Source organism: Macaca thibetana, chromosome 7 (genome assembly GCF_024542745.1).
Source record: "Macaca thibetana thibetana isolate TM-01 chromosome 7, ASM2454274v1, whole genome shotgun sequence".
In the NCBI taxonomy this organism is placed as follows: domain Eukaryota; kingdom Metazoa; phylum Chordata; class Mammalia; order Primates; family Cercopithecidae; genus Macaca; species Macaca thibetana.
Genome location: NC_065584.1, coordinates 94,878,492 through 94,897,944, shown reverse-complemented (window position 1 = coordinate 94,897,944; position 19,453 = coordinate 94,878,492).

Here is a 19,453-nt window from a genome sequence, read left to right as displayed (position 1 = left end):
CACATGCCTGTAGTCCTAGCTACTCTGGAGACTGAGGTAGAAGGATCGAATAAGCCAAGGGATTCAAGGTTACAGTGAGCTATGATGGCACCACTATACTCCAGCCTGGGCAACAGAGTGAGACCCACTCTGTCTTTAAAAAAAGAGAGAGAGAGAGAGAGAGAAAGATAGTAATAATATTTAGAAACTCTATTTATTTAGTCACTTTAATTAATGAAAGAGTTAAAGGAATTTAAGCTACATCTTTTTAAAACTACATGGCCCTCCTTTTAAATCAAAGACTTCAATCCAGGTCTTTCTATTGTATTCCATTTGTACTTCCACATTAGAATTTCTCTATGCCAAAGAATTATGAAAATCTATATTTTGCCATTGTACCACTTTAATATTCATTTTAATGACATAATATAAAAGTTCCACTTTAGTGAGAACACCCATAGCATAAATACCGTATAATAGGACATTTTAATTTTAGTAGCAAAGAAGCTGTGCTCCTGCATGGCTCTAACATGATGGATAAAAGCATCCAAATTCAGTTCTTAGAACAACCTTTGGTCTACATTAGCAAAAATAAATATTAACATAAGAAATATATGATGGAAAATCATTAGCACTGTATGAACAATTAATTCAAAATGGTACATTGATCTTTAAGCCCCCTAAAATAAAATTTATTAAGCAATTCTAAATGTTTCTCTAGCAAAAGCCTTCAGTATTTAACACATTTTTAGATAACTTAAGTAGAAAGAACACACTAAACATTGAAGCAAATCTTGATGGTTTGGATGGGAAATTCATGGGCCTCACTAGTAAGAATTTCGTAGGCAGGAATATATTCTTATACTAGCTTTGAAGTCAGCTTCTTTTAAGATAGGTAAATATTATGCTTCTTGCATTTTGATTCCCTACTAAAAGAGAGTAAATATTCATGTAAATTACTCTCATGACCTCATGTTCACTTGAATGGAATAGCCGGTTTAGAGGGAACCTAAAACACTGGGAGGAAACCTACCAACTTGGATACAAAACCAGGAAAGGGGGTTGGGGATCCATGCTGTGTGGAGAACAAGGGGGAAATATACATTCCGTTTTTTCTTTCTTTTTATTGCTGCTTCTCCCCATTGATATCAGTGAAGGGGCTAAAATTTTGAGAGAAAAACTGACCTTGTAGCTAGAGACTGGGAAAGGGGACTTCTAAAACTAGACAATGTGTGAGAAACACTGAGAAGAAGAGAGGAAGTACTCTAACTATGTATATAAGTTAACTAAAATTCCTGCTTTTTCTCCCAAAGTGCATAAGCAAGAGCAAATCCAAGAAGCATAGCAAACATTTTGAGAGCTGAACTAACATATAACTACTACTCAAGTCCTAGCTGAAATTTTGATTGGTACATTCAGAATAGCAAAACCTTTGAAAACTAAACTGATAATGGAACAGTTAGCCAAAGAGGGTGAAACAGAATTTGTGGTCAAGGCAGAATGGGTTAATTCACTGGTAAAGAACAATTTAAAATTATCCAGAAGATCTTAATGGGTTCCAACGTCTCATAACATATTACTAAAAATTATTAAGATACTATCAAAGCTCTTCACTATACAAAGAACCAGGAAATCTGAGCAATTAACAACAAAAAAAAAGATATGACACAGCTATTAAAGTTATAGTCTTTTTTTTTTTTTTTTTTGAGACGGAGTCTAGCTCTGTTGCCCAGGCTGGAGTGCAGTGGCCGGATCTCAGCTCACTGCAAGCCCTGCCTCCCGGGTTCACGCCATTCTCCTGCCTCAGCCTCCCGAGTAGCTGGGAGTACAGGCGCCCGCCCTCAGAGATATTGCAGGCTCAGTTTAGACCAAAGAAATAAAGTGAATATCGCAAGACAATGAGTTACACTTTTTTTGGTGTCCTAGTGCATACAAAAGTTGTTTATACTATACTATAGTCTGTTAAGTATGCAACAGCATTGTGTCTAAAAAATGCCTTAATTAAAAATACTTTATTGCTGAAAATGCTAAGAATAATCTGAGCTTTCAGCAAGTTGTAATATTTTTGCTGGAGGAGGTTCTTGCCTTGATGTTGATGACTGCTGACTGATCAGAGCAGTGGTTGCTGAAGTCTGGAGTGGCTGTGGAAATTTATCAGAATGACACAATGAAGTCTGCTGCATCAATTGACATTCTTCATTAAAGATTTCCCTGTAGCATGTGATGCTGTCTGATAGCATTTCACTCACAATAGAACTTCTTTTAAAATTGAAATCAATCCTCTCAAACCCTGTTGCTGCTTGATTCACTAAGTTTATCTGATAGTCTAATAGTTTTTGTTGTCATGTCAACAGTGTTTACAGCATTTGTACCAGTTGTATGTTCCATCTCAGAAACAATGTTCTTTGCTCATCTATAAGAAACAACTCATCATCCACTAAAGCTTTATCATGAGATTGCAGCAATTTAGTCATGTCTTCAGACTCACTTATATTCGTATATATTTAGCATCATTTATATCATTTCTGGCATTTTTTGAATCCAAATATTCATGTAATATCTTGTCTATAAAACTTCCTTTAGCATTCCTTGTAGTGCAGGCCTTTGGCAATAAATTGATCCCTTCCCGGTGTAAAAAAAAAAAAGTATTTAACTTGTTTTCATTTATGAAAAACATTATTACTGTACACAGGGTTCTAATTCAGTACTTTAAACATATGACTCCATTGCTTTCTGGCTTGCATAATTTATAATGAGAAGTCTGCTGCATTGCTTATATATGTGACTCTGTATGTTTTGTTTATTTTATCTCTAATTGGCTAAGATTTTTACTTCATTTTTGGTTTTCATCACTTTGGTTTAAATGTCTATTTTTTCTATTTTTTTCTTCTATATTTATACTTCTTGGGCTTTTCTGGGATTCTTCAATCTGTGATTTAAATCTCTTCATTAATTTGGGGAAATTCTAAGTTATCACCTTTTAAAATATTTTCTCTGACCAATATCTCCCTCATTTTCTTTCAGAAAGGTAATTATATGTATGTGAGATCATTTTATATTTTCTCACAGCTTTTGGATATTTTGTTTGTTTTTATTCTGTTTTCTTTTTGTAATCCTGTTGAATAATTTCTATTGACCTATCATTAAGTTAACTAATCTTTTCCTCAGATGTGTCTAGTAAACTGGTATATTTGTCAAAAAAGTCTTTATTTCTGATATCTATTTCTTTTTTCTAGGATTTTCATTTGATTTTAAATAGTGTTCTATTTCTATGAAAATACCACATCTCTTCATTCACATTGTCAACCATCATGCTAGACCCTTTAACATATAATTTACAGTTATTTTAAAGTATCTTCTAACTCTAAGTTCGTTTCTGTTAATGCTTTATCTTTTAAAAATGGGTAATTATAGTGTTTATTTGTTAATTTGGATGTATCATAGGTTTTATTGAAGAGGAGACATTCTCTATAACCAAAAAAATTTAGAGACTGAGGTAAGTAATAATTAAGACCATAATTTGGCACATCTTTTCTCTGGCTACTACTTTGAGATGCTGAGTAAATCTAGTAAGAAATTAAGCTAAATTTCACTTTTTCACTATAGTTACCCTCAAGGCACTACAGATTTAAAGCCCTGAAGTTGTGGAATGCTATTAGTAGTCTCCATATACAATTGTCACAGAGGAGCCTCTCTAAACTCTTGCCCCTCTTTCAGTAGTAGACAGCTGTTGCTGATGACTCCATTCTTGGCTCATTGTAGGGGACTAGAGGTGGTTATATATCCTCCTGCTTCAGATTCAGTCTTATGCAGGGCCAGTGTACCTTGAGGGTAAGCCTTTTTCAGCATTTTTGTCTTCTCCAATGGCAACCAAACTGTCCTGTATCTGTGGAGGTCTCAAGCCAGAGGATGTCCTGTCCATATCCGGTATTCTTCACACTCTAATTGTTATTTGCACAGATTTCTGGATTCAAGATGGCTTCTTGCCTTTTCCTCAGGGAAATATGGCTTTTATTTCTACTTCTCCACCAAAATCAATAGCTTTACTTGGGCTCAGGGGCTAGAAAGTAGGACTCCTGTTCCTCACTCAATGACTTAAAAATTTTGCTTCATTTTAGATAATCATTCAAGGTATTGAAAGAGACTTTGTGCCTCCCATCAGCAGCAGTCAATAACCCCTAATATACCAATAAGTGGGTTATTTCCAGTCTCCTATTCTGCCCCCAGTACGTGTTGTGAGCACCCAGTACAGGCAGATGAAAAGGAACTTTAAGTGAGTACAGACTCCCCTGTGTCCAGTGTTACTAGTTATTCTAAACTGTAACATTAGCCCACACTTGCTCTTTAATAATTTATAAAAATTTCAACTACTTTATTTTTACTTGCTTTTATGGAGGCTACTTCTTTTACCTGTGTTCATCCAAAGATAAGAATAGTGTTTTCTCTCTCTTTGGAGAGTCTTCCTATTCTTTGGAATTCAATTCACTTGTTGGGCTAATGATCTTAGCTCTTTGATGGGATCAAAGTTGTGATTTTGAATACTTGTCAGCTATTTCTCATGGTTAAAATGGGAATGAATTTCCAGTGTGTTGTTTTTATATCCTAAGTGGAAATAAAAACTCCATCTCCAAGTTAGTTTTTAATTGTTTTACTTTCCTTTCTGGAAACCACACAGAAAACAAACAAAAAAGAACAAGAACTAACAACTCAAACTCCATTATTGGGTGTATGTTAAGAATCTACAAAAAGAGAAATTCCACACATTAAAAAGTATAGGTAGTCCTCAATCCAAAACCAATTAAATATGCAAAAGTAAAATATTTAGATCATAAAACAAAATATATATCTATAAATATATATGCACGGGCATTCATAGATTGAAAATGAATAAGACACACAAAAGCAAAACTCAGCATCTGAATTTCGATTTTTAAAATGCTATAAAAGTTATTTTGGAGACAATTGAATATGGTCTGTGTTTAAAATAATATTGTTAATACTATTACCATAGTACTGTTACTACTGCTACATTTCTCCATTATTAGGGTGGTGCAAAAGTAATTGTGGTTTTTGTCATTGAAAGTAATGGCAATATTTAGTATACTAGGCATGTTTGCACCAACCTAATGTAAGGGTACTGTCCTTATTTAAGGATAACGTATTTATTTTTAGAAGATGCATTCGGCATAACTGTATTTTAGTTAATAATACATGTGACTTATTTTCAAATGCTTCATTTGACCAATTGCATAGAGAGGAAACATACATGATAATTTAAAACAGTAGATTAATCTATATAAAGGGTATTGAGGTGTTTATTGTACAAATTTGTAGAGGTTTAAATTTGTTTGGATAAATGCTTAGAGAGGGATTTTTTTTCTTAATTTTTTGTAGACATATTGTAGACAATCTAAAAGATTAATTATAATCTTTTATAATTAATATGAATGATTGCTAATGAACACAATAAAGTCATTTATTACCTTTTTAAAAAAAATGTATAAAGCTTACAGGTGGCATAGTACAAGGGCTACAATTCAGCCCAGAGAAATGACAACTTGGGAGAAACATGGCTTAAAGAGGTTATGGATGGAAGTTCGGAGTTTAACACCGGGTTTTAGTAACTTCCATGAGAGTTAACACTGTGATTTTTTTTTTTTTTTTTTTTTGCTGAAATACCTATAAGCAAAAGATAGGAAAGGAGAGATAACACAATTCAATTACTGGCTATAGTGGGTTTAAAATAATTCTAATCGCTGAGGCAAAAATTAGAATTTGTGTACTATATAGTCATGGTAAAGATAAAATTATGGAGAATCTAACAAACACACACTGACCTCTGAACGGGCTTTCATCAGAAGGTACGTTATGTGGAAGAGATGTTTTCTGTATAACCTTGAAGTGAAGGTAGATAAAGAACCTATGGGAAAAATAATCTTATCACATCATTACCCTACTTAAAATTCATTAGTGACTCTATACTGCCAGGATAGAGATATAAGTCCTTGAGCCTGCCTAACAGAATTTCCATAGCCTATTCCCATTATACCCTCCACCATCTTTCCTACTGATTTTCCCACTAGTATTTGCACTGCCTCCAACAAGCCAAACATTTGTGGACTTCAAGAAACTGCATAGGCTTCCTTTTCAATGTCATGGACAAATCTGTCTAGCTGTCCAAGTCCTTTTCAGCTTTCTGAGCTCTGCCCAATCACAATCATCCCTTCCATAAAACTTTCCATCATTCTCCCCTAACTAAGGCGACCACTTCACCCTCAGAATATTCCACATATTTATCTCCCCAATTTAGTTACTGCATTAAAATTAGGGACAATGTCTTATTTGTCCTGCCTTATTAATATCTGATAGTGAGGTGTTAACTCTGAAATCAACAAGTGCCTACTTGATCGAGCATCTTGTGTCTTCCTCTTGCATGTATAATAGTGGATGATAACATGTGAACTAAGGCAAAGTGAAGAAACAAAACTAAAAGAGATTCTTGCCAATACAGAAAACAATGATCATCCTTCTGACAAATACAGTAGATTGCTTTTGGTATCCCAAATTTGATTCCCTGGAAAAGGACTCAAAATAGAATGTATTACCCTCCAAAATACTCTGAGCCACCAAAATAGGTTTTATCTACATAGTATCTAAAGCCATCCAAATGTGATGTGAAAATGTAATTGTTAACTTTAGTACGTGTCTACATAGCCAAAAATGCCACTTAATATAAAGTAACAATTTATAACAATATATTATTAAGCTCCTCATGAATGCTTGGAGTGATGCTCTAACACCTTACTACTTAAATACTGTCCTCAGAAATGTATTCTCAAGATCACCTCAGAACTTGTTAGAAATGCAAATTATTGGACCCCAGTCCAGACCTTCTGATTTGTAACATGTATTTTAACGAGATCACTAGATGATCATACAGGTATTAAAGTTTGAAAAGCACTTATCTAAAAGATATCTAAAATATCTAGAAGAAAACCTGAGTTTGACTAACCTTCTTTATGGAAGAAAAAAATTTGTATTTGCTCTGGTGATGTCAACTTAGCTGTTGTGGCCACATTCCTAATACACGAGATTGCTGATAGCATTTGTATCCATCTTGTATCCGTGTTATCAGGCACACACACTTGTCTGCATCTGCTGTTCACAGACAAAGCTCGCATTTTTGAAATGAGTAGCTACATCACCCTATTTGTGCTCAAATAATCACCCAGTGTTTATTTTCTTTCTGTGGAGGAATGTGCATGAGTTCACAAACTACAACTTGACTTCATAATGCATTCAGTATTTTTAAATTCAAAAAGGAGAAATAGAAGTGTGCATTGTTGGACTACTTTGAGTCTAGGAGATTAAAAATTAATAGTAAAGAAACAGCTTAGATAAAACTATGCTTTTCATGTTAGTTTCTTTTAGTAGCTGTGCTTTCTGAAATTGACTTCAGTTTCTTCAGTTAAAATTTGAAATGCAAATAATAAAGTTATTTAAATTTCTAGGGATTATGCTGAGATTTCTTTTTAAAAGAAATAAAGCATCTTTTGCTAAAAGAAATGCTGGAAATGTAATGCCCTATTTAAAAGACAATAAGTATATTGAATAGCGTTATAAAAAACAGTACATTTCTGCATTGAAAAAACCTATGATTTGACACTTTTTGTTTCCCTTTAAAAATAAATAAGACTTACATTAGCGAAGGAGAATTTTGGTAGCTTGACTAGAGATAAATTCTCCCACAGGTTAACAGACAAAACCCGTAAGAGAAACACATCAATAGGATTCTGTATCTGCCATCTTTGTTTACTTAAAGACTTGATGAGTTGGTCTAAATAGGAACCATATGTTTCATTTGCATGCAATGGATTGAGGGCTGTTTCACTTCTGTTTGGAAGGAATTTTTTCAGGGATGATACCATAGTTCACTTACTCATGTTTTCTGGGAGAATCAGACCAAATGACAAAATTACACTTGCAATTCACTTAGATGTAATTAATGATTTAGGGAGGTCATTGTTCACATCAATAAAAAGATAAAATTTAGTATGGGGATGAAAGCACTTTTAGATATTTTATTTGGTTAACACTATAGTAATCACATTTCACACAGTACAGCGTTATAAATAAAATTTAAAATATTTAATGAACAGGGAGTAAGAGTCTAGGTTTTAATTTTTGTAGTGACTTAATCCTTAATGTTAAAGGTAAGATATTACTCCTTAAATGCATTCATATATACTACATCTACTCACTTAAACCAATTTAATGGACGCTAGATGCTACAACTGATTGGTAGGTAGAGTTTAGGGAGACTGGCATTTGTGATTTTGATTTTTTTAATTTCCTGGCATACTAAGTGTAAAAATCTGAGACTGAACAATTTACAAAAGAAAGAGGTTTAATCGGACTTATAGTTCCACATGGCTGGGGAGGCCACACAATCATGGTGGAAGGCAAGGAGGAGCAAGACACATCTTGCAAGGATGGGAGCAGGCAAAGAGAGCTTGTGCTGGAAAACTCCTGTTTTTAAAACCATCAGATTTCATGATACCTATTCACTATCATGAAAATAGCACAGGAAAGACCCATCCCATAATTCAATCACCTCCCACTGGGTTCCTCCCATGACACATGGGAATTATGGGAGTTACAATTCAAGATGAGATTTGGTGAGAACACAGCCATACCATACCATTCCACCCCGACCCCTCCCAAATCTCATGCCCTCACATTTCTAAACAATTATGCCCTCACAACAGTCCCGCAAAGTCTTCACTCATTTCAGCATTATCTCAAAAGTCCACAGTCCAGTGTCTTATCTGAGACAAGGCAAGTCCCTTACGCTTATGAGCCTGTAAAATCCAAAGCAAGTTAGTTACTTCCCAGATACAGGTATTGGGTAAATTCAGCCATTCCAAATGGGAGAAATTGGCCAAAACAAAGGGGCAACGAGCCCCATGCGAGTCTGAAATCCAGAAAAGCAGTCAAATCTTAAAGCTCCAGAATGATCTCCTTTGACTGCATGTCTCGCATCTGGGTCATGCTGACGCAAGAGGTGGGTTCCCATGTTCTTGGACAGTTCCATCACTTTGGCTTGGAAGGTACAACCTCCCTCTCTGCTGCTTTCATGGGCTGGCATTGAGTGTCTTTGGCTTTTCCAGGCATATGGTGCAAGCTGTCAGTGGATCTGCCATTCTGGGGTCTGGAGGACAGTGGCACTCTTCTCACAGCTCTACTAGGCAGTGGCTCAGTAGGGACACTGTGTGGGGGCTCTGACCCCATATTTCCCTTCTGCACTGCCCTAGCAGAGGTTCTCCATGACAGCCCCACCCCCACAGCAAACTTCTGCTTGGACATCCAGACATTTCTATACATCCTCTGAAATCTAGGTGGAGGTTCTCAAACTTCAATTCTTGATTTCTGTGCACTCGCAGGCTTAACACCATGTGGAAGCTGCCAAGCCTTGAGGCTTGCACCCTCTGAAGCCTACGACCCAAGCTCTATGCTGGCCCCCTTCAGACACAGCTTGAGTGGCTGGGATACAGGGCACCAAGTCCCTAGGTTGCACACAGCATGGGGACCCTTGGCCTGGCCCATGAAACCACTTTTTCCTCTTAGTCCTCCGAGCCTGTGATGAGAGGGGTTGCTGCAAAGGTCTCTGACATGCCCTGGAGACATTTTCCCCATTTTCTTGGGGATTAACATTGTGCTTCTCATTACTTATGCAAATTTCTGCAGCCCGCTTGAATTTCTCCTCAGAAAATGGGATTTTCTTTTCTATCACATTGTTAAGCTGCAAATTTTCTGAACTTTTATGCTCTGCTTCCCTTATAAAACTGAATGCCTTTAACAATACCCAACTGCCTCCAACAAGCCAAAGTCACCTCTTGAATGCTTTGCTGCTTAGCAATTTCTCCTGCCAGATACCCTAAATCATCTCTTTCCAGTTCAAAGTTTCACAAATCTCTAGGGAAGGTGCAAAATGCCACCAGTCTGTTTGGTGAAACATAACAAGAGTCACCTTTCCTCCAGTTTCCCGCAAGTTCCTCATCTCCATCTGAGACCACCTCAGCCTGGATTTCATTGTCCATATCATTATCAGCATTTTGGTCAAAGCCATTTAACAAGTCTCTAGGGAGTTCCAAACTTTCCCACATTTTCCGGTCTTCTTCTGAGCCCTCAAAACTGTTCCAGCCTCTGCCTGTTACCCAGTTCCAACATGGCTTCTACATTTTCAAGTATCTTTTCAGCAACACCCCACTTCTGGTACCAATTTACTATATTAGTCTGTTCTTGCACTGCTGATAAAGACATATCTGAGACTGAGCAACTTACAAAGGAAAGAGGTTTGATGAGACTTACAGTTCCACATGATGGGGGAAGCCTCATAATCATCATGGAAGGAAAGGAGGAGCAAGTCACATCTTACCTGTATAGCAGCAGGCAAAGAGAGCTTGTCAGGGAAACTCCCATTTTTAAAACTGTAAGATTTCATGAGACTCATTCACTATCATAAGAACAGTGCAGGAAAGACCTGCCCCCATGATTCAATCACCTCCCACTGGGTTCCTCCCATGACCTGTGAGAATTGTGGAAGTTACAATTAAAGATGAGATTTGGTGGGGACAGAGCCAAACCATATCAGTGCTCTATGCAAAATGCAAAGATTCTTCCCAAATTTCCAGTCTAAAAAGACTTTGATTTTGACCCAAAATTCTTGGTTGGCCATACTGGCTTCTGAGACTTAGCAACTTTCTTATGGAAAGGGAATAGGGAATTGCTCAAAACAAACATAATTTATGGTGTCATAAACGTAAATAAGTCATGCTTTGCTAATACTTTAATTGAAACATAACATTTAAAAGGCTATTCTAAGGCCAGGCACAGTTGCAAGTGTCTATAATCCCAACACTTTGGGAGTCCAAGGTGGGAGAATCACTTGAGGGCAAGAGTTCAAGACCAGACTGGGCAACATAGCAAGACCACATCTCCACACAAAAAAAATAGTAAGAATTAAAAATTGTCTGAGCATGGTGGCATGCACTTGTAGTTCTAGCTAGTCCAGAGGCTTAGGCAGGAAGATTACTTGAGCCCAGAAATTTGTGGCTGAAGTGAGCTATTACTGCATCATTGCACTCCAGCCTAGGTGAAAGAACAAGTACCTGTCTCAAAAAAAAAAAAAAAAAAAAAAAGGATATCCTAGAGAGTTAAACTGTATTAAAGATTTTTTTACATTTCACATTAAAGTTTATTCAAAAGGTTAAGGAATGTAATGTCCATGTCCTTGCATGAATGTAACTTCACTCTAGAGTTTTTAAGGATATAATTTTTTAGGAGTATAGCCGGTTTGTCCATGTAGAAAAATCACTAATGAAAACAAAGTAGACTTTCAGATATTGGAATGGGAGAATGTGAAGGAACAAAAACAAAAGTAAAATACACCCTTAAGGTGCTTATGGTCTAAAGTGAGACTATACTATATCTCAATACATACTCTAATATCCTTAAGGATATATTCAGTAAATAAATGAGAGAAGTGAGGTAGGAAAAAATATGATATATGCTGGAAATAGCAGGTGGTCTGGTTTTGATAAATTCAGTTGTAAATGAAGCAGAGAAAGACAAATCTTGGAAAAGAAATTTGTATAATTTCTATTCTATTTGCTGAATTTGTTTTTCATGCTACTGGATGTAGTTTAACTTTCTGAATGTTCCATTCAAACTGGAGAAGAATGGATAATCTGCTGCTGTTGGATGGGATACTCTATAAATGCCAATTAGATCAAGTTGATTTATAGTGCTGTTCAGATCATCTATATTCTTACCAATTTTCTACCTGCTGGATCTATCTGTTGCTGCCAGACAAGTATTCAAGTATCCAACACGATATTAGGGGATTTGTCTATTCCTTCTTTCAGTTCTATCAGTTTTTATCTCATTTATTCTAAGGCTCTGTTTTCAGTGCATACATGTTTAGAGCTGTTATATGTTTTTGCAATATTGGCCTGTTTATCATGTAATGTTTCTTTTTACCCTTGATCATTTACTTTGTTATGAAATCTGAAGTTAATATTCTCTGGCTTTCTCTTGATTAGTGTTAGCATGATATCTTTCTCTATCCCTCTAATTTTAACATTTCTGCATATAAATTTTATGTCTAGATATTAAATATAAATGATTAAAATTGGTTTCTTGTAGACAAAATACAGTTTGGTTTTTTAATCTATTCTGACAATTAAATGGCATATTTAGACCACACATATTTAAAGTGAGTATTAATATAATTGGAATATTATCTACCAGTAGCTAGTTTTCAGTTTGTTGAATTTACTCTTTGTTTCTTCCCCCCTGCCAACTTTTCTTCCTTCTTTGGTCTTAATTGAGCATTTTATATGATTTCATTTTTATTTCTTGTCATATCATTTATCTCTTTTTAAGTTAATTAGTTATTATCCTAGAGTTTACAATATACATTTTAAAGTAAACTGTATCTATCCTCTGATAACACCATACCACTTAATATATTGTACAGGCACTTTATAGCAGAGCATTCTCAATTCCTCTTTCCTGTTTCTTGTGATATTGATGGATCTTATTATTGTTTATTTTCCTAACACTTTCTTTAGGTAGAGCCAAATTTCTGACCTCTATAGTTTTTTTCTTTTGCCTAAAAACGTCTTTAACATTTTGTGCAGGGGAAGGTGTGCTCACAAGGAACTCCTTCAGTTTTTATTTATCTGAGAAAGTCTATTTCTCCTTCAATGCTGAAGGATAATTTGAAGGATATAGGATTCCATGTTTGTAGTATTTTTCTTTCAACACTTAAATATTTACTGCACTCTCTTATGATTACATGTTTTCTGAAGAGAAGTCTGATATAATTCTAATCTTTATTCTGCTGTAAGAGAAATAATGTTTTCTTCTCTGACATTCTTCAAGATTTTCTATTTATCTTTAATTATTTGAAATTTGGATATAATGTGCATGTGTGTGTGTGCATATGTGTGTGTGTGTGTATGTGTGTGTGTGTGGATTGGGTGTTTATTCTGTTTGGTGTTTTCTGAGCTCACCTGGACATGTAATTTGGTGTCTGTCATTAATTTAGAAAGGTCTTAGCCATTATTACTTCAAATAGTTCCACTCCATTTTTTCCCTCTTCTTCTGCTACTGCAATTGTGCACCTTTGGAAACTGTTCCTCAATTCTTAGATATTCTGTTGTTTTTTCATTTTTTTTCTCCTTATATTTCTGTTTCAGTTGTTTCTATTGTCACACCTTCTACTATATTAATTTTCTCCTTGGCTATATCCACAGAATGATTCTACTAAATACATTGTTCATTTATAGAATGTTATTCATGTTCTAAGACAGTTCTTCATTCTTCATTCTTTAGTAGAAGAATATTTTCAGTAAACAATGACAAACTTTATTCATTCTTTGATTTCTAGCATTTTAAAATGTTTTCTTATAGTTTTTAATATTTGATTTTGTCCATTGTTGGTTTTTTCAGTTTTTTCTTTGCATGTTTTCTAATTTTTTCAAAACAGTTCTTAACATATTGATCAGAGATTTTAATTTTGCTGTCAGATAATGCCAACATCTGTGTCATATATGAATGTGTGTATATAATATAATTATATTATATATAAAAATGATTATATTTTATTCAGACTGTTTTTCATTGCCTTTTAACATGACTTACCATTTTTGCCTGAAAGCTGGACATGTATTGGGAAATACAAACTGAGGTAAATAGAGCTTTAATGTGAGAATTTATGTGAATCTGGTTAGGAGTCAAGGCTTTGGATAATTTTTGTTATAGCTGTAGGGACTAGGAGTTTCAATTTCCCTATTCCTTGTGTTTGTCTGCCCTCTTGCCTTTGGGAATTTCCTATGTACTGCTCCTTGGAGAGAGTTTGTGTCTTTCAGTTCTTTCAGCTGTAACCCACTATTATTGTACTGCAGCCCTATTCGATGGAGGTAGATTGAAGAGGAGGGGGATATTCTATAATCTTCTATTTAAGTCTCAGTCTTTTCTTGGGCCTCTGTCAAAGGGATGTGGCCTTCCTTTCTCCTTCATGTTTCTGTCCCTCCCACATTGTAGAGCCCCCTCTTCCCACCCCTTCTTACTGCAGGATTCCCGATCTGTTTTCCTTGAAACCCTGTTTCTCATTCATTGTGTTGCCCTCACCTCCATCCCCGAACTTAGGTCAAATAGGAAGATTATACAGGACTGGAATAGAGAGGAATTCTCTTCCTCCAGCTGGAATAAGTTTTCAGAATTACATTCTGGCAAAGTCATTTTCCCTGAAGAGCAAGACTTTGTTATGAAAAAGGTTCAGCACATGTATCAGAATGTTCATACCTCCCTTTTCCATGCCAAAGCCATGAAAGGGTCTTTCTTGGATCCCCACAGTGAGAACCTGGTGGATTCTTGGAAGGCAGGTCAAAAGAGCAAGGGCCTTCTAAGACTGTAGCCTCCAGTAGCTTTTTCCCCCTCACACTAATGCATGCTCAGCCGCCAGCAATTTATCAACCATTCAAGTGTTCCCACCAGTTTACCGCTCCAGGGCCTTCTGCTCCTGGTGAATAGATCTCCAATGACGTAACTTTTTGGATGTCTCTGTGTCTTCAGGTTTCAGGATGGCAGCTTACTTTGCCACATCTCTTCTCTGATGAGTCTAAGATAAGTTATTGGTTTTTTACTTGTCCAGCTTTTTCTTATTGTAAGTAAGGGAGTGACTCTTTCCAATGTCTTTACATGTCAGAGCTAAAAGTAATAGTTCTTAAAAAAATAAGTGTGTTGGCTGGGCATGGTGGCTCACGCCTGTAATCCCAGCACTTTGGAAGGCAGAGGTGGGTGGATAATCTGAGGTCAGGAGTTCAAGACCCGCCTGGCCAACGTGGTGAAACCTTGTCTCTACTAAAAATACAAAAATTAGCCAGGCATGGTGGTGCACACCTGTAATCCCAGTTACTCAGGAGGCTGAGGCAGGAGAATCGCTTGAACCCAGGAGGTGGAGGTTGTGGTGAGTTGAGATCACACCACTACACTCTGGGTGACAGAGTGAGACTCCATCTCAAAAAAAAAAAGTGTGGAGACAAAATATAAAAGGGTTTATTTGAGAAGTTTGGATTTCAGGACAACTGAAGGTTTGAAACAAAGTTCTTACAGCAAAAATCTGCTAAAGGAAATCTTAATTTGGCAGTAGTTCCCAAATGGACTAAGGTCAGGAGAGATGGTAGATGGAAAGAGCAACTGAGAAGTTATTGATGTCTCTGCAGTAAATACTGATAGCTTAAATGCATGTCACAAGAGTGCAAAGAGAAAGAGAAAAATGGAAATAAGAACTGCAAGGCAGAACAGCCTCAGTGTGTAACTTATGACACATGTAAGAAAAAGAAAGCAAAGGAGAAACCAGTACCCAATTCAAGGATTTCAAGGGAATGGTGAAGGCTATGGTTGTAACTTTCACAAAAGTAAGACTCAGAAGACAAGCCAGAACCTTAGAACTTTGGAAAAGACATGTTTTGCTGGTCTAGGGCAGTTAAATTCAAACGACTCATTAAAAAGATGGCAGCTGGAGATTTATATTTAGAAGTCTGCTGCATAGAGACTCTAGTTGAAGTTATGTGGCTGATTACCTTAGTGGATAATGGCATTTTACAATATTTCGTTAACAATATTTAACAATATTTATAAAACATCTACTGAAAATGAGTTTATGCCAATATTCCTTGCTAGCTTTCTTGTTTGAGCATAGGCAAAAGAGATTTAAAACAAGATACACCAAGCTGTCAATGAATAAAGTATTATCTAATGGATGCATCTAATGTGGGCCACATTTTTAATGGACCTCCAATGGTGTCACATTTATCAGGCTCAAACCTATAGCCAGAGGTATTAGGGAAATGTAAATTTATGGACACAATCCATTGGATGTGAAGTTGACCATAACACAGGGCAATTTTCATCCTGACGTCACTATGGACCTGAAATGCATTTGGATCTTACCAGAAGCATCAAAGAAATTCCCATAAAATTGATATTCATAAATACTTTATATAGGAAAAGATATTTCTCTTGTGTTAGTGTATTTGGGTACATTTAGATTCTATGTATTAAAAATATAAACAAACAGCTAATAACAGTGATTAGGAAATAGGAGTAATCATATAGGGAAAACATCTCTCATGTTATATATTGAGGGGACTTACTGTTAGTTCTAAAGAAGAAACCGAAATATTGAACGTGCTGACACTATTGCATTTGAGCCCACAAATTAATTTGAAAAATCAAAGAAAAAGTTTGCTGGACAAAAGATTATTTACCAATTCTTTCCAAATCAACTAATTTCTGAATTATTAGCATTGTGTCATGTGTTTAAGTCAAATTACCCAGGAGTTTAGCCCAACATCAATTTATAAATAGACAAACAATGAAAGACAGATCTCCCAGCATGGCTCTGTTCTATTTCTGCAAATTCCTGCTTACCAGGTTTATAATTAGTGTCTGGATTCCTTTGAAAGCCATGCTGGCTTTGCGTATTCAGAGTTATTTCAGCTTTTGGAGATGTGCAGGTGTTGTCATGTAGAAGATAAACTACTTCCTTTGGAGTGGTACAACACATTTCTGTATGAACTGATGCAGCCATAAGTCACAGGCGCTAAATCCAGGTGCTCTTGAAGAGAAGCTGAAAGTTAAAATCATTCCAGGTGGGATGCAAAGGCATAGAACATCAGCTATTCTCATAGGAGATTATGACTGCTGCATAATAGCAGTCTATATATAAATATTATAGATTTATATTTTAAAGCATACGGCCTTACTATAAAAATGCATTTACACTTATAATTTATTTTTAAATATTTCTTGAGTTAGTGATGTACCTATGCACTCGAGGATTTCCATGAAGCTGCCGACCAATCACAACTCGCTCACCGCAGGACTGGAAAATGAAGGAAAGAAATCTTGTGCCCATCTGGACAATGCTAGGAAGTGCTAAAGCTAAGAAACTTTCTTTTAAAGGAGAGCTACTTTGCACGAAGGCGAAGAGTGAACTTTTCTAACTTATCATGAATAGCTAAACAGATTAGACAATTTTAGATGGTACCTGAATTTTTCAGATTAGTTCTCTGTAGTTACAAGATAAACACATTTGTTGTCCACATCACTTTTTGTTATGCTAGCAAGAGTACAAATATCTTTTAAAAGTCAAGTGAAAGCAAGAGAGGGAGTTAAACCAGAGAGGTATGGCTAATATATTGCTTAAATTTACAGTAGAAACATTAGCACAAACGCTTTAAAGGAAGCTTGTCCAACCTGCTGCCTCCGGGCAACATGCTGTCCAGGATGGCTTTGAATGCAGTCGAATGCAAGTTGTAAACTTTCTTAAAACGTGAGATTATTATCATTATTAATTTTTAGCTCATCAGCTATCGTTACTGTTAGTGTATTCTATGTGTGGCCCAAGACAATTCTTCTTCCAGTGTGACCCAGTGAAGCCAAAAGATTGGACACCCCTGCTTTAAAGAGTGTGAACAGATTGTATGTTGCTAAATGTATAATACTTTTAGTTACATGTATTAATAATATCTAGGATTTTTCTAACAGCTACTAAGCTATAAATTTTATTTGGAATAATTTGAACCCATTTTTGAGTGATAAGTGCATTGCAGCTTACTGTACTGAGGACTGGTGAAGTTTCTAAATAAATCATGTATTTTGTCACTTGGCCATGAAAAACACTATATATTTTTCTAAATGGTGTCTGGGGCGAACTTTTGCAGGTCTGCTAGTAGTTTTTTTCGATATCGAACATGTTTAGAAGAGGCTTGCAAAGATGTTAAGTAGAATGTAGGATTGAAATAAAATTGGGAGCAATATGGTTCATACATATAAACAATGTTAATATAGCAAATATTTTTAAGAAGCACACATTTTCATGGTTATAAAATATACATGTTAATTTTAGAAATACAAAGTTAACCTATATTTAGCAATACCTAGGACAAAAATAGAAAGCACAAAATAGAAATCACATGAAATCTTCCGATCGAATGAACCACTTTCTTTCATCTTGGTTCATATTCTTCCAATCTGTTTTCAAGCACTGTAAAAAGAACAACAGTGACCATCAACAGTTTTTGTTTTGTATTAAAAAAATCAATTTGCTATGTACATAACAGCAGTTTTATATTTTCATCACACTACAAATTCTAACTGAATATGAAAAGTCAATTAGAAATGTTAACTCTAAATGTTACTTTTTGGCTCTTGTTTTCTTTTTTTTTTAATCAATGTTACTTTGATTTTCTTGACCTAAATAATTGGATCACTGTCTTTGTGGCCAACTTTCTCTCACGTATTTGAAATGTATTTAGCACATAATCTTTAATAAACCCCTTTCAATAACACCCATAAATAATTATGATAGAGAAAAAAATACTATTAGAATAAAGAATAAGTAGTCAATGATTAGTGCAATGTAGAGGATAGATAATGCTTTTGTACAGTGTCTAACAGATAGTCCTGGTACTCATGTGTCTAAGAGATAGTCCTGGTACTCATCTGTCTCAGAATGCACAGGGAATTAGGGTGTTCTCTGTTTTAATGCATGTTAGAGCCATTGTTTAAGTAAGTTCTCATTTTTCCTTCCTCTACCCCAAAATACATGTCAACTAATATGAAAATTTTCATTTATAACTTAACTTACTTTTTTTATTATTGCAACCTCACTATTCACTCTTTTATCTCACCCCTTCCAGACAGCAGCCAAAATGTTTAGATTCTATTTATTTTACACTTCTTGCCAAATTATCACTAGATTTGTGCTTTAAAATTACATTCACAGACAGCTCACGTTGGGTGCATAAACATGTTTAATTCATTTGTCATTAGGCCATGTGACACCTTGTTCCTTTAACTTTGCAGCCCTTGCAGGAGGCTAGCAAAAGTCCCTCTTTTCTGTGTGGGTTAGTTAAGATGTATCTGACTGTTTTGCACTATCTTTAGTATGCAGGGAGCACAGAGATGAAGATAAAAGGCGAAATGTCTATCTTTGAGTCCTCTGCAATACCGAATAAGTTATCAACCCACTAACATGCATGTCTGAATAGACTCCTTTGGCAACAGTGAGATGTTATCTTCCATGACATGCGAATTCCTCCCTCATGTCAAGCCATGAAAGTACTAAAGAATGAACGCGCTAGTAAAATGAATGTGGTAACACCACTGGGGCTGTGAGAGCATCATATTTCGCCCCCCCGCCCCCCGCTCCTTTAAAAAAAATTTCTCCAGTTGAATTCTTGATATACATACAAATTAGTTAGTCTGAAGAACTGCTTGAAAATCCATCTCTTTAATCTTGTAGAGTAGGTGGAGGGCGGCATATACTCTATTTAATGCTCAGAGTCCTTGTTTTTTCCCCTCAACGTTGCCAGCCTCCTTCACACCCAGCCTACAC